Source organism: Bicyclus anynana, chromosome 23 (genome assembly GCF_947172395.1).
Source record: "Bicyclus anynana chromosome 23, ilBicAnyn1.1, whole genome shotgun sequence".
Lineage (NCBI taxonomy): Eukaryota > Metazoa > Arthropoda > Insecta > Lepidoptera > Nymphalidae > Bicyclus > Bicyclus anynana.
The window spans coordinates 1,768,633-1,784,753 of record NC_069105.1 but is presented as its reverse complement, the minus strand read 5'-3'; the positions used below and the strand labels follow the sequence as shown (position 1 = coordinate 1,784,753).

Sequence of the window (16,121 nt, the reverse complement as noted above, 5' to 3'; positions counted from 1 at the left end):
ATAACTTTCGAAAGCGATGCTCATATTCATTTATATTATATAAAATAAGAACATATGCTTAAATTAGTTTAATATGTTATACAATTATTTTATTAACATTATTTAATAATAAAGTTAATATAATAATTGTTAGTTAGTTAGTTAATACTAACACGATAATGTTAACTCAAATAAATATTACTCGTCGCATAAATATTATAAAATAATAACAGTAATTGTAAGGTATTGCGAAAGTATTAATAATTTAACTTAAATTAAATTATTTTTATTTAAATTAATAAAGAAAGCACGTGATCATCTTTTTTATTACCCTTTTTTATTTGATGGCTTTTTATTAGATACTGTCTGAGTAGCACTAACGAAATATTAAACTTGGAGTGACGCTTTAGACTAATATATTTAATTATACAAAGTTATGAGACTCTTAATGCTTCATAAAATTATTTAAAGCGCCACTTGGTATCGTAATTTCGTTATCAGAGCCGTGATAGCCCAGTGGATATGACCTCTGCCTCCGATTCCGGAGGGTGTGGGTTCGAATCCGGTCCAGGGCATGCACCTCCAACTTTTCAGTTGTGTGCATTTTAAGAAATTAAATATCACGTGTCTCAATCGGTGAAGGAAAACATCGTGAGGAAACCTTAACACACGCAGAGAATTATCTTAATTCTCTGCGTGTGTTAAGTCTGCCAATCCGCATTGGGCCAGCGTGGTGGACTTTTGGCCTAACCCCTCTCATTCTGAGAGGAGACTCGAGCTCAGCAGTGAGCCGAATATGGGTTGATGACGAAGCGTATAAACTATACTCATATATATTTCTTGTATAGCTACAGAATTTGTGCTCCACTGCTACTGAAAAATTATTTTAAATAAAGATAAGCCTTTTGTAAAATAATTCGTGTAGGCACTGTTTGAATCAGATAAATACCTAATATTCGTATCAATGTGATTTTGATCGAAATATATCTGATTAATTTTGAACGCATACTGGACTCTCAACTTGTTTAATGTTCACGCAATAATACAAAACTAGTTGGGAATATTTTATGAATAATAATGTGGTTTATTTATTTCGGGATAGTTTAAATTTAAAATTGTTATTGCTACACTTGTTTAGCAGCTGTCAAGCAGCATTTTGATCTAAAATATGTGTTGGGTTAAACTTTAGACACTGAGTTTTTTTCTTAAGTTCTGGGACTTAGTGTGATGAAATCAGAACACTGAGCACTTAACAGTAGTTTTGACTGTGCATTGATATCGTTCGCTGCGGCACTGATTTTTCTATACCTTCCCCTGGTGCGGCACGAGGTTTTTGACCTCGTACTAAAACTTTATATCTCGAAAACGGCTCCCCCTGCTCAATACATAAAGATACAAAAAATACTTGTAAACTAAACTATGTTGGACTAACCACTTAACATAAATTATTTTATGGTTGCGAATTCCATTATAGACCACGAACCCTACGAAGGAAAAGCAAAAATAAATAATAAGAATCAGCGTTCTTTTTACGTGTCATAATGTATACAAGTAGCAGAAATCAAGGCTTTGTCGGCGAAAATTCAATGTTCGCAAAACGCCTACGCGATGGTACGTGCTAATCCCTCTACCTACTGCTTTATAAAATACTAGCGGACGCCCGCGACTTCGTCCGCATGGAATTCAGTTTTTCACAAATTCCGCGGGAACCATGGATTTTTCCGGGATAAAAAATAGCCTATGTGTTAGTGTGTGACATCTATTTGAATTCCAAATTTTAGCCAAATCACTTTAGTAGCCGCAGCATAAAGGAGGAACAAACATACACACAAACTTTCGCCTTTATAATATTAGTGTGACTAGTGAACTCCTTCGACTTCTGGTGGACTATTAGCGTGGTGTTAGCGTGGTTATAACGCTCGCCAAATTAAGATTGACAGACTTTACTCACTTAGATAATTACAAAAAAAATCTCAGGTATGGTTTCCTTTATATTTAATTTCATAATACATACATAACTGAAAAGTTAGAAGTGGCGTGCTCAGGACCGGATCCGAACCTACACCCTCCGTATTAAAGACAGAGGTCATATCCACTGGGCTATCACGACTCGGTCTAGCTATGTACCCTGATAATGATGATGTTTATATTGTCTATTTACTAACTAATTAATAGAAACATCTATCTAATTGTTAATTTAGTTAACAAATATTTAAACATACGTAATATATATAGTGATTATTTAATTAAAGCATAAACAAAGATATTAGAGCTAGGAGTTTATCATAAGAGAGCCAGCCCTAGCTAAGGGTTGGCTCTCTAACGATAAACTCTTTCTACGATAATATTTATGCGACGAGTAATATTTATTTGAGTTAGCATAATCGTGTTAGTATTAACTAACTAACTAACAATTATTTTATTAACATTATTATCGATTCTCTTTCTACGATCGCTAACGCTTCGAAAACTAGAAAAATGTATGGGAATGACAGATCTTGATGATGTGTACATTTTCTTCGTCCAATAAAGATTCAAAACAAAAAATAAACCCAATTTTAAGGAGCTAAAGCTTCAAATCTCCTAACTTATGGTAGGAACGCCCTGACCCTGTACTAATAGGTTGATAATAATGATATAAGAAAAACCTGACACTTGTGTGGTCGTGTGCCTTAATTTTCGCCCAACAACCAAAAATGGAAGGCGTTACAGTATATTTACTCATAAAAATTGTTTTGGGGTAAAAAACGGGCCATTAAAACAATTATCAGTACATTACCTCTAATCGCAGTGCATAAATACCTCGGGCGCATGCCGTCGGGACCATAAAAACACCTAAACGGAGACCGACAAATGAAAAACAAGGCGTCTCTTCTTTTACGCAGAGAGCATACGACAGGACCGTTGGGTCCTATAATAAATAATTGTTATTTTGAAGTCTTTACTAATAGTGAGAGAAGACGTTTTAAAAGTGCTTTTAAACTGGGCCCTCTTAAAAAGCAAAAGTTCTAAAACAAAACTGTCTCCACCTAAACCTCAAGTAAGCGGGCGCTAAGTTAGGAGTCCTTAAAAGGATTGATAGAAAATTTAAAATACAATTTATTTTCTGTTGTAAAGAGAAACAAACATTTCGTAGCATATTGTGCACGGAAACACATTGAATGTCAAACTACCAGGCTACGAATGCTAGTTGACATTAAACGAATTTGATTTCAATTTCGTATCCACGTAAAAAATCATCCGGTGCTAACTGGTGGATATCACATAGTGCGTAAATGACATTTTGTCAATTGATTTGATGTTTATTTTAATAGGTATAAAATAAAGATTAAAATAGTGAATAGGCCAGCATATCAATGGTTTTCCTTTTCTCAAAGCGACTGCATTAGCAATTATTATAAATATGGGTGGGGCATCTACAAAAAAATGTCTACTCCCATACTTATCGCTCAATGGACAAAACAACCGGATAGAAATAACACAAAACAAAAATGGAACCGTCTCGTTTAAAATCGATTTGGTGAAGAAACTAATTATTCACATTTAGAGAAAATCGATTCCCAATACGCTTAAAATCGATATCAATAAATACTTCGCGAGCTGAGACATGGTGGCATTTGCATTCATATGTTAATGTTTGAAACTTCAAATTAGAATTGTTAAACTTGGTAATGTATAGCGGTACCATGTATGTTAAAGAATGAGAAAATTCATTTTTTTTCCTTTTCAAGTTCTCTAACGGACATTTTTCGAGTTTTATGTGTATAGGAGTAGTTAAGGTCTCAAAAACGGTTTTGACGGCCTCCATGGCGCAGTAGTATGCGCAGTGGATTTACAAGACGGAGGTCCTGGGTTCGATCCCCGGCCGGGCCGATTGAGGTTTTCTTAATTGGTCCAGGTCTGGCTGGTGGGAGGCTTCGGCCGTGGCTAGTTACCACCCTACCGACAAAGACGTACCGCCAAGCGGTTTAGCGTTCCGGTACGATGTCGTGTAGAAACCGAAAGGGGTGAGGATTTTTATCCTCCTCGTAACAAGTTCGGTGAGATTGTAGTCAAGGGTTAACTTGTAAAAAATAAAAAAAAAGGTCCCTTTTCGGCAAAACTTTTTTAATGTATGAGGGTACCTACAACAGGTCCTTAATTAGATTCTCAGCTCGGATCGATTTAGCAATCCACATTTTCTAATAACAGATGATTTTTTTTTTATTTTTTATAAATTCCGCAAAAGTCATGGATCTTGGGCAGGCTACATAGATCGAATAGCCAAAGAACGTTGGGATGCCAAGGTCAGCGCAGAAAAGCGCAGTGTTGATCGACCCCAACTAGGTGGACCGAGGACATCAAGCGGGTTGCAGGGAGCCGCTGGATGCTGGCGGCTCGAGACCGTTGTGCTTGGAAGTCCATGCAAGAGGCCTATGTCCAGCAGTGGACGTCCAACGGCTGATAATGATGATGATGACCATTACATAGAGAAGAATATTATTATGATTTAAAAAAAAATGGATACTTGGACGTTTAAGGGACTGGGCACTTTGAACCTGTTAATTTATAAGCCACAACGAATGACAATTCAAACTGTATAAATGGCGATCGTATTTATCTATGGTAGAAGTATAGCCTGACAAACTTTAACTCAATTTAAGTCTGACAAAATAAAAAAAATCGGTTGTCTGTAAAGTCGGTTTACTGACGATAGTTGAACGTGACAACGTCATAAGCAAATACTGATAGAATGGTTTTTTAAAAGAAAATGTTTGGTTTTCTAAAATACTATTTAATAATCTTCATAGACCAGAATATATTTCTTGTAAAAAAGTTAGCAATCCTAGAGCGAGGGAACGACGCATGACGTCATCTTTTTTCGAGTGTGCAGGCTCCATCGAATTATAAGACGTTATCACGTAAAAAATAAGGTAAGTCTGACTGCCGTAGACTCTTAGTCAATAAAGCAAACAACCTAATTGGTTTTCATATTCTCACGTCGGATTACTCTTATATATTACAAAACTATGTGTCAATGCACGTTAAATCGCATGTTGGCAAATCCGGTCGTTGACCCCGCCGTACCATATTAATTACCCCATTATTTCCCAAGGTCAATAAACGCGGCCCCGGCGGCGACCTTGGTGGGGTCGTGGACACCAGCTGTAGGTACGTTTTTTGTACGTATTTTCGTTACGCTTCAAATCCTTTACTTTAAACTTTAGACGTAATCATTTTTTACGTTTCTGCTTTTAAGTCTATTTGTTTTGCGTGTTATTTTTTGATTGTTGGATTTTATTGCTCGTGTTCATTTAAAATGTCATGGAATATGTTTTTCGACTTATTTAAAATATAACTTATCTATACTAATATTATAAAGCTGAAGAGTTTGTTTGTTTGATTGAACGCGCTAATCTCAGGAACTACTGGTCCGATTAAAAAAAAATCTTTCAATGTTTTTCAATGTAAGGCTATAGGCTATATATTATCCCTAAATTCCTACGGGAACATGAACCACGCGGGTGAAACCGCGCGGCGTCAGCTAGTAATATATAAATGCGAAAGGTCATTCATTAAGAAATCTCGAAAACCGCTTGATGTACAAAAATGAAATTTGGCAGGGAGGTAGTCTATAGTAGTCTATTCACTAAGAACGGATTTTGCGATAGGGCCAGATTAAGGACGTCTGAAGGCGGACGAAGTCGCGGGCGTCCGCTAGTTTAAAATAAGTAAGAATTCCTTAAAATAAAGAAATACCAAACATATTTCTAGACTCATAGGTACCCAGGTTCTCAAGCTAGTGGACCGACGCTAATACTGTGCGGTTTTACCCACGTAGTTCTTGTTCCCGTAAAAATACTGGGTTAACATATAGGTTATGACACTTAGAAATAAAGTGGCTTTGTAGTGGTAAAAGAAGTTTTCAAATTGTTTCAGTACCTACATCCAGAGATTACCCGCAAGGGGTGTGGATTTTCATCCTCCTCCTAACAAGTTAGCCCGCTTCCATCTTAGATTGCATCATCACTTACCATCAGGTGAGATTGTAGTCAAGGGCAAACTCGTAATCAGTAAAAAAAAACAATACCACAAATACCTATAATACGATAATATTAGTACGAGTAGGTATAGAAGTATTTATATATCTTTTCACTACTTGACACCGCGTGGTTTCACCCGCGTGGTTTCTGTTCCCGTAGAAATACGAGGTTAATATATAGACTACACCCTTCCTCGATAAATGGGCTATCTAACACTGAAAGAATTTTTCAAATCGGACCAGTATTTCCTAAGATTAGCGCCTTCAATCAAACAAACTCTTCAGCTTTATAATATTAGTAAAAATTTACCATAAACATTGTAAACTATTGTTAAACCTAAACCGTATGTTTTGAACTAACTAAACTAATCACAAAGTATAAAGTAGCTTAGCATCTGTAATTGTATAACAGTGTTTCCCTAAAACATCTTAAATACGTATTACCCAAAGCACATTTCTAACTAACTACATTTAAACGGGATCCAACTTTGTAGTGCAATCGTTCAAAATACATTGTCACTAGAGTACAGAGCTTTTAAGTGTTTAAGTTCAAGTAAAAATATACAAAGCTGTAACCCACAGTTTAAGTAAAAGCTTCGTAAGTAGATTTAAACGAAAAGTGCTAAAGTGCTTGCGAACGAGGTATGCTTTCAACATTTTGTCTTGACATTTTAAACATTGTATAGGTATCTTAATCATTTTAACATAACACCTTAGGATATGACGCCTGCCTTCGATTCGGAGGGCGTAGGTTTGAATATGACGGCCTCCGTGGCGCAGTGGTATGCGCGGTGGACTTATAAGACGTCCTGGGTTCGATCCCCGGCTGTGCAGATTGAGATTTTCTTAATTTGTCCAGGTCTGGCTGGTGGGAGGCTTCGGCCGTGGCTAGTTACCACCCTACCGACAAAGACGTACCGCTAAGCGATTTAGCGTTCCGGTACGATGCCGTGTAGAAACCGAAAGGGGTGTGTGTGGATTTTCATCCTCCTCCTAACATGTTAGCCCGCTTCCATCTAAGACTCCATCATCACTTACCATCAGGTGAGATTGTAGTCAAGGGCTAACTTGTAAATAATAAAAAAAAAAGAATCCGGTCAGCGGCATGCACCTCCAACTGCATGACTGAACTCATGAGCAAAAATATCACGTGTCTCAAACGGTGAAGGAAAAACATCGTGAGGAAACCTGCATACCTGAGAATTTTTTTAGTTCTCTACGTGTGTAGAGTCTGCTAAACCGCATTGGGTCAACGTGCCGAACTATTAGCCTAGTCTTAGGAGACTCATGCTCAACAGTGAGCTGAATATAGGTAGTCAATGATGATAATGATGATGACCTGAAGACATACGTACGATGCGGAACTGTGGACCCAATATAGACACAAGACGGCACTTTAAAGGATTTTAGACTTCACTGTGAAGTGTTACGTTGTCTATTGGCGATGGATTACCACTTACCATCAGGTAGTCCATCTGCTTGGTCCAACATATAGTAATACAACAAAAAGTAATATAACATATTATATTTGCAAAGGTTCCCACTGCGGGTAACGGAGCGTGACGAGTAGATTTAAAGCGAGTGCTTCTAGAGGACTCGCGCACTCAGCTAATGCTGGCTTTTAACATTTTATCTTGGCATTTTACAGACGGACAGTTGTCTTATATACATATATATATTGTATACATATATATTTCTATATACAGGATGCTCCGGAGTATTTTCCATAACTTCATGGTGAAAGAAGAAAGAAAGAAAGAAAGAAAGGAAGAAAAAAAGCTTTATTAGTGAATTATGCCACACAACACAATTTGTTCTATAACAATATCCTGCGATGTGTGGCACAACCCAGTAAACGGATCCAACTCAGCATAATGCTACATACTCTTTAAATAAAAAATAATTTATTAAACAAATAAAAAACCCGACTGCATAAATTATACAAAAACTGAAAATAAAAAAAACAAGCCGAGTCCAGAAGTGTAGAGAGCAATTAGAAAACAGTCGGGACCTATTTTATTGAATTTAATGATTTTCGTCTATATTTTTTTATAGGTCCCGACGGCCGAACTGCATAACTATTTTTTTTAACTAAAAACAAAAATTATGTTTTCAAACAAAGTAATTCCAACTATCAATGTAACACAAACGGGGAACTAAACATTGGATTGAGATCGATAATCCACGCATTATTTCCACGGACCGCCACTATATACCCCGAGTAGTTCGAGAAGCCATTGAAATTCGAAAATACAAAAATTTCAATCGGGAAGATGGTTTCAAACTAGCCAGCGAGTGGAACCCGGTGGTAGAATTGTGCAAACCAAGAGGGCGCCGCGATACGCATAATAACAAAAGCGATGTCGTGAGTGTGGTTTGCCTAAACAGCCAAAAACGCGAGGTCGTTGAAAAAAGAAAAAGAACAAGGAAGAGGGTAGATCGATTCTGCCCCTAACAGCTGACTTCACTTCTCATCTCGCAACTTCAGTCCCGTCGTGACCACGATCCATGCAACTGGGTCGAAATATCGACAATAAAAATCTCGTCGTTTTATCGTGGTATGTACCCATTTAAATAACATTCATAATGTAACACATGCCTTAATCTATCCTTGCCTTTTAAAATACGTAATCGTAGAAGACTGTCGATATCGACGATAATTGCAACTGGCACTCCGCACATCACTAGTAAGCTACTTCGTGATATTTATCAATGAATATGTTTGGGTAAGGGCCTATGTCCAACAGTGGGACTGCATCCAGCAGTGGTTGGTAATGATGATGCTCTAGGGAACGGGAAGTAAGCGGGTGAAATCGCGGAGCGTCACTAGTATACAAATAAAGTAAGTAACAAGTAATTACAGTCAAGCTAAGCCAGTTTCTCACGGACAGTTGCACAACTATCAGCAGAGCATATGGCAACTTGCGTCATTCGCCCACCGGTGGTCATGTAGGCTGAGAGCTAGCCAACAAAACTTCAATCGTCACGAACATGTAAACTGCACAAGTGAGCAATTTCACAGAGTTTGTGACCAGAAAAAGCAATGGAGAAGGCAAACGGTAAAAACCTTTCTAGTCTGTTTTATATTTGCCTAATTTTTTTAAGACCTCTGTAACATTAGTTTGAACTATTCAACTTTAACAACATATCCTGCAGTTTCAATAGTGCTTGTAAATTAAGCCTTAAATTAATGTATATTGAATTTAAATATCCAAGTAAATCTTCCAATCCAATTAAAATCCAATGTGAAATCAGTAGCAATTATCTATTTGTGATAATAGATAGGTACTGATTTTATATTATTTGGAAATTCAATTTTAAAAAAGGTATATATTTTTAATTATTAAATAGTAGAGTAATTACGTTACAAAATATTTTTAGAGCCGCGTAAATTTAATTTGGAGTTTTTGACTTTGACAACATATCCTGACGTTTCAAAAGTGCTAAACTAAGACTACTTGAAATAAATACATTGTGAATTTGAATTTCCAAATAATATTAAATAAGTAGCAATAAACATAAATACAATAACAACAGTAAACTTTACCAACTAGTAAATTTTAAAATACAAAAAGTAAATTGTCAGGTAGGTATTTGAAAGTTTGAACAAACAATATATTTACTAGCTCCTAGACTATTATTTCACTTTGCACAACTTATTAAGGAGATTTTACTTGTCTTTTGTTACCCAATGACCTTACGAAACCTTTCGATCGGAACGACAATGATGCATTATTAACGACTTAAATAATTGAGTAGGTTTTGACTGGAGCCATTAACTAAGCATTACAGAGCTCTTAGTAGCTATGATTGTAGATAAGAACAGCACAAATCTCTTAGTACAAGATCCGGCATCAGGAATATATACCCTCATCTGTTATTTAATTGGGATGAGAAATAAATGATAGAAAATATTCACATCGACACATTGCACATGGGTTGCCTAGTTAAATTGCGGTCGGATTAAATGTTTTTCTTATTATTTATTTAATCTCCTTCCCACATTGGCTAATTAAAAAAAATCGTACACTGTAAAGTAAAGGATGTCTTCTTTCACATTGCAACTGTAGGGATGCCAGATAATTAATTAACAGTTAATTAATGTATATACATAACAGTTATTTAGTCGTCAATTATGTCAAATGAAAGCTTGTTTTATGCTTCGTCGTTATCAATATATCGTTTTTATGCTTAATTTAACTATACTCGTTTTAGTTTATAATATCTCGAAGCCATGATAGCCCAGAGAATATGACCTCTGCCTCCGATTTCAGAGGGTGTGGGTTCGAATGCGGCCCGGGGTTTTTAGTGGTGTGCATTTTAAGAAATTAAATATCAAGTGTCTCAAATGGTGAAGCAAAACATCGTGAGAAAACCTGCATACCACAGAATTTTCTTAATTCTCTGCGTGTGTGAAGTCTGCCAATCCGCATTGGACCAGCGTGGTGGACTATTGGTCTAACCCCTCATTCTGAGAGGAGACGAATATGGGTTGATAACGAGGACGTATTAGGTTGTCTTTGATCTACTTTATGGTTTCCTAGATTTTGTATGAAAATGTGATTGGCCGCAGTTTAACTAAACAACCTATTTGCAATGTGTCACTGTGAACATAGTGTATTAGTTATTTCTTAATACTGATAAATATCAGATGAGGGTATATATTTCTAATGACTGATCTTAGACCATATACTTACTTGTCCATCAAAGCCTATAATTACCTATGTTATTTTTATTTTCAAATAAATTACGCCTGTTCCTAGTAATCATGCTAATATTATGAATGTAAAAGACATTTTGTTTATTATTGCTTATCTATTTCCAGGTTAATTGCTGAATCGATCTTGATGAAACTTAGTACAGAAAATTACTACTATTAGGAGTGCAATTGGAAAAATCAAAAATTTTCCTCCCGGTAAGGGAAGTGTTCCCAAAATATTAATTATATTACTGCATGGAGCTAGATTTCATAATAAACGTACAAAAGTATATTTTTGGCCCATTTTAACGTACCATCATCATCAGTAATAACCCTTATTTGGCTCACTGTTGAGCACGAGACTTCTTTCAGAATGAGAGGGGTTAATCCACCACGCTGGGTCAATGCGGATTTCAAATACGTAGAGAATTGAGAAAATTCTCAGGTATGCAGGTTGCTTGAGACACGTGATATTTAATTTCTTAAAATGCACATAACTAAGTTTGAGGTTCATGCCCTGGACCGCATTCGAACCTACGCCCACCAAATCGAAGGCAGAGGTCATATCCACTGAGCTATCACGGCTCTATTTAACGTATATCCTTTTATAATAGAGTTTTCAAATTACCCACCACGTTGCCTAAATGCGGGTTGGCGAGCTATTTGTGTTCGTATAATTGTATCATTTCTCTAAAAGACACCAAAATCTATACTAATAATATTATAAAGCTGAAAGTTTGATTGTTTGTTTGTTTGAACGCGCTAATCTCAGGAAATTATGGTCTGTTTTGAGAAATTCTTTTAGTGTTAGATAGCCCATTTATCGAGGAAGGCTATAGGCTATATATTATCCCCGTATTCATATGGGAACGGGAACCACGCGGGTGAAACCGCGCGGTGTCAGCTAGTAGCGAATAACCGAGCCAAATCTTTCAAGTAAGATTTGTCAGTACTATTAAACGTCAATTTGTCCATCCGTAATGACTCTACTATCGGTTCGTAAGCCAGAAACGTAGTAAAGATTTCATAATCCAAAATTAAACACCAATCTGTGGCTTACTGTACCAATAGGTTCACCTTTAGTGCTAATAAAGCGAAAGTCAACGTCCTACGGAACAGTGCAGAGGTGCAATATACAGTATTAATCTAAAACCGACTTTATTACTGGATAGTTAAAGTCAAAATCACTTCACTGCCGAATATCAACCTATTCCGTGTAAAATGAACCTTGTTCCTATGCTTATAGGGCGACACCTTCGAACGTTGACGATATAAGTGCTATCTTGTTTTGCGGTTGGAAATCTTGATGATGATGATTTTAAACCTTGTGTCGTTTGTTTTAAAGTTCAAGTTTGTGGTTGTTAAGTTGTTGATACGTGTGGGAATGTTGTTAGAAACATCTTTCAAGTGGTTTAGCGGATGGGCATATGGCTAAGCGCTAAGTAGGTTACGAAAAGTGAAAGGTTGTGTAATCGAATAGTGGACTCTTTAAAAGCGGTTTAGAACTAGTTTAGAAGTTATAAGACTGTAGGTAACCCGTTTTGTGAGATGAAAAAAGTAAATCATGTTGCATGAAGACATTTTGATGTGCCCGTATTAGATAATTTTTCTTATCCTGATACCAATACGATTGTTTCAGAATTTGATTATATTATTTACTTGCCGTATATATGTCATGATATTTTATACATTTTATTGGAAGATTTAGAGTAAAATATCGATACCAGTACCAGTATCGATCAGTACCTACATATCCGAATTAAATAATACCAGTAGTGAATTATGGGAGTTTAGAATCTAAACTCCCATAATTCACTATCACTAACAAAACGATCTTTATTTTTATTGTTTACAAGTTAACCCTTGACGACAATCTCACCTGATGGTAAGTGATGATGCAGTCTAAGATGGAAGCGGGCTAACTTGTTAGGAGGAGGATGAAAATCCACACCCCTTTCGGTTTCTACACGGCATCGTACCGGAACGCTAAATTGCTTGGCGGTACGTCTTTGTCGGTAGGGTGGTAACTAGCCACGGCCTACGCCTCCCACCGGCCAGACCTGGACCAATTAAAAAAAACCTCAATCGGCCCAACCGGGAATCGAACCCAGAACCTCCGTCTTGTAAATCCACCGCGCATACCACTGCGCCACGGAGGCCGTACGGTAAAATTGATGGAAGGTATATGTTAGAAAGAACATATACATCGATACATTTATATTGTATTTGGTACAGGCAAAAACGATACAAGAGAAAATATATAAAAAATAATATTTCCAAAAGCTTACGTCACAAAGCAAGAACTGTCTCGGAATACGAGGACGAAAAGGTACCTGAAAAAGAAACACAATATGCTGTTAATTTTATAAAGTAAGTGTTTGCTATGTCAATTTTGAAAACAAGTGTATCGTAAATGACAAATTTAACTTTAACCAAACGCTGGATCCGCAAAATGTTGGCGATTAACCGAATTTGGGGTTGCAGACTTACGACATTCGACAATATAAAAAAAAAAAATAATAATATATCAACCCATATTCGGCTCACTGCTAAGCTCGAGTCTCCTTTCAGAATGAGAGGGGTTAGGCCAATAGTCCACCACGCTGGCCCAGTTCACAGACGCAGAGGATTAAGAAAATTCTCTGGTATGTAGGTTTCCTTACGATGTTTTCCTTCACCGTTTGAGACACGTGATATTTAATTTCTTAAAATGCACACAACTGAAAAGTTGGAGGTTCATGCCCCGGACCGGATTCGAACCCACACCCTCCGGAATCGGAGGCAGAGGTCATATCCACTGGGCTATCACGGCTATAAATTTAAAAAAATACATAAAAATAAAACGTTGAAAACATTAATTATACTTTTTTTCAGAATGTGAACATTTTTTTAAATTAATCAAACTAATATTATAAACGTGTGTAAGTGTGTAAGTTTTTGTGTAAGTGTGTGTGTGTGTTCAAGTGTGTATGTTTGTTTGAGCTGCGGCTAATGAAGCGATTTGGCTGTTTGGAATGGAAATAGATTTTACTCTGGATTAACACATAATATGCTCCATTTCATCCCGGAATAATCCATGGTTCCCGCGGGATTTGTGTAAAACTGAATTCCACGCAGACGAAGTCGCGGGCGTCCGCTAGTTTATAGCGCTCTAACTTAGACCGACTACTGCTTTCGATGGAATAGAAATAGATTTTACTCTAGATTAACACACATGCTACACTTTGTCCCGAAAAAATCCATGGTTTCCCGAGATTTGCAAAAAAACTGATGATTTGGATGGTATGAGTATTTGTTACTCTTTCTCACCGGGACTACTAATCCAAATTAATTCACATTTGAAATAGATATAGATTTTAGCCTGGATTAACTCAAAGAAACTTTTTATCTCAAAAACATTCATAGTTTCCGCGGTATTTGTGAAAAACCGAATTTCACGCGGACGAAGTTGCGGGCGTCCGCTAGTCAATCATAAGTAAAGAGCCTAGCTATTAATATAACTAAAATGATTCTCATAAACACGCCGTGTTTATAGCAATAGATATAGCTAGTTTAGTGTATATTATTACGCAAGCGAATAACGCCGGCGACATCTGTCTGCGGTCTACACCGGCCTGTGAACGACAGACCAACCGCCAGCGCGCAATCAGCGAGCTATTTCTGAGCGGATATGAATTCTCGCATGAAACTCACAGGTAACGAGACGATGATGTGATAATAAATTAACTTAATGGACGCCGTCGCGTTCACTGAGCGATTGTCGACTGAAACACATCAGTTGTATATTGGACTATTCAACAGTTAGTATGTATGTTTGTTACTCTTTCACGATGTAACTCGTCAACTATATAATCGTCGTCGTCGTCATCAACCCATATTCGGCTCACTGCTGAGCTCGAGTCTCATCTCAGAATGAGAGGGGTAAGGTCAATAGTCCACCACGCAGGCCCAATACGGACCTAGTGGAAGCCGTGATAGCCCAGGATATGACCTCTGCCTCCGATTCCGGAGGGTTCGAATCCGGTCCGGGGCATGCACCTCCAACTTTTCTGTTGTGTGCATGTTAAGAGATTAAAATTAAGAGATCACATGTCTCAAACGGTGAAGGAAATACATCGTGAGGAAACCTGAGGGAAAACCCCCAAAGGGATAAAATAGGGGATTACAGTTTGTATAAAATTTCGTAAATTTTGCGGCGATTTGGCTGAAATTTGGAAGGAAAATAGATTTTAATCTGGTCTAACACATAGATTACTTTTATCCTGGAAACTGGAACTGGAACCGAATTCCACGCGGACGAAGTCGCTAGTCGTCCGCTAGTTGAATTATAAATATAGAAATTAATTTGTCAACTTATAAAGTAACATCTACATCCCAACTAATAACACTAGTTTAAATAATTTTAAGCACTCAAAGCTTTTTGGCTCAAACAGTTCGTGTTAGTTGGCACTTGGGAGGAACATGCATTGCAACTTTCCAAGTCCACTTGGGTAACCAATATGCAATGAAGTTCTGAGTACCACTTAATTAGTTACCAAGTTGTGAACTTACGTGACTGATAGGCCGGATGACTACTTAATACTGCGGTGAGCTGTGACCTAAGTTGAGTTCTTCATAAGTTTGAGCGTCGTCTCCAATACAGAGATGTCGGTTTTAGGTTGTGTAAGTAATGATTTTCAGAATCGTAAATGCAAAAGTATTACCTAAGAAGGTATATTTCAATTTAATTTACGATGGATAGAAAATTTAAATTGTTTTTTTTCTATTGATTAGGGTGATTAACAAAAAATTAAGCTGAGTTTGTAGCAGGCTGTTCTCGGAACAAGGCGCGTAACATTAATTTTAAGTTTTGGACCAATTAACCAATAATTATTTAATAATAAATCCAACAAAGCATTATCTAATAATATTTTTTCCGACGTTTCGAAAGTGCTTTTGAAATAAATGAAGTTTGACTATTTGATTCGGTTTTTTGTTTAAAAGAGAAGGTTTAGTTATCTTTAAAATATGTTTAAAATCCGATTAGTTAATTCAAAGATGTCGTTTTTCTATTTTATGAAGATATTAGCATAAAAAAAACTTCTGAATCGTTATTTAAGGATTTTGACAATTTTTAATAGGAACTTGCTATTGGGAGAGTTATCAGATACTGTCATGCAAATTACAGCTTTCTACTACGAGTAGAAATAATAGTCTCTGAGCTGGCTGGTGGGAGGCTTCGGCTGTAGCTAGTTACCACTCTACCGATAAAGACGTACCGCCAAGCGATTTAGCGTTCCGGTGCGATGTCGTGTAGAAACCGAAAGGGGTGTGGGTTTTCATACTCCTCCTAACAAGTTAGCCTGCTTCCATCTTAGATTGCATCTTCACTTACCATCAGGTGAGATTGTAGTCAAGGGCTAACTAGTAAAGAATAAAAAA

General features: G+C 36.9%; 1 protein-coding gene and 1 long non-coding RNA gene across 3 annotated transcripts in view; one reads left to right on the top strand and one right to left on the bottom strand.

Moving 5' to 3' along the window:
• Positions 1–16,121, bottom strand: part of LOC112043724 (brain tumor protein) — a 497,062-nt gene that overhangs the window by 329,612 nt on the left and 151,329 nt on the right. The window lies entirely within an intron of this gene.
• LOC128199416 (uncharacterized) lies at positions 7,279–11,373 on the top strand. The gene is made up of 3 exons (XR_008252065.1): positions 7,279–8,559; positions 8,893–9,060; positions 10,827–11,373. It is a non-coding gene; the product is annotated as an uncharacterized LOC128199416 (long non-coding RNA).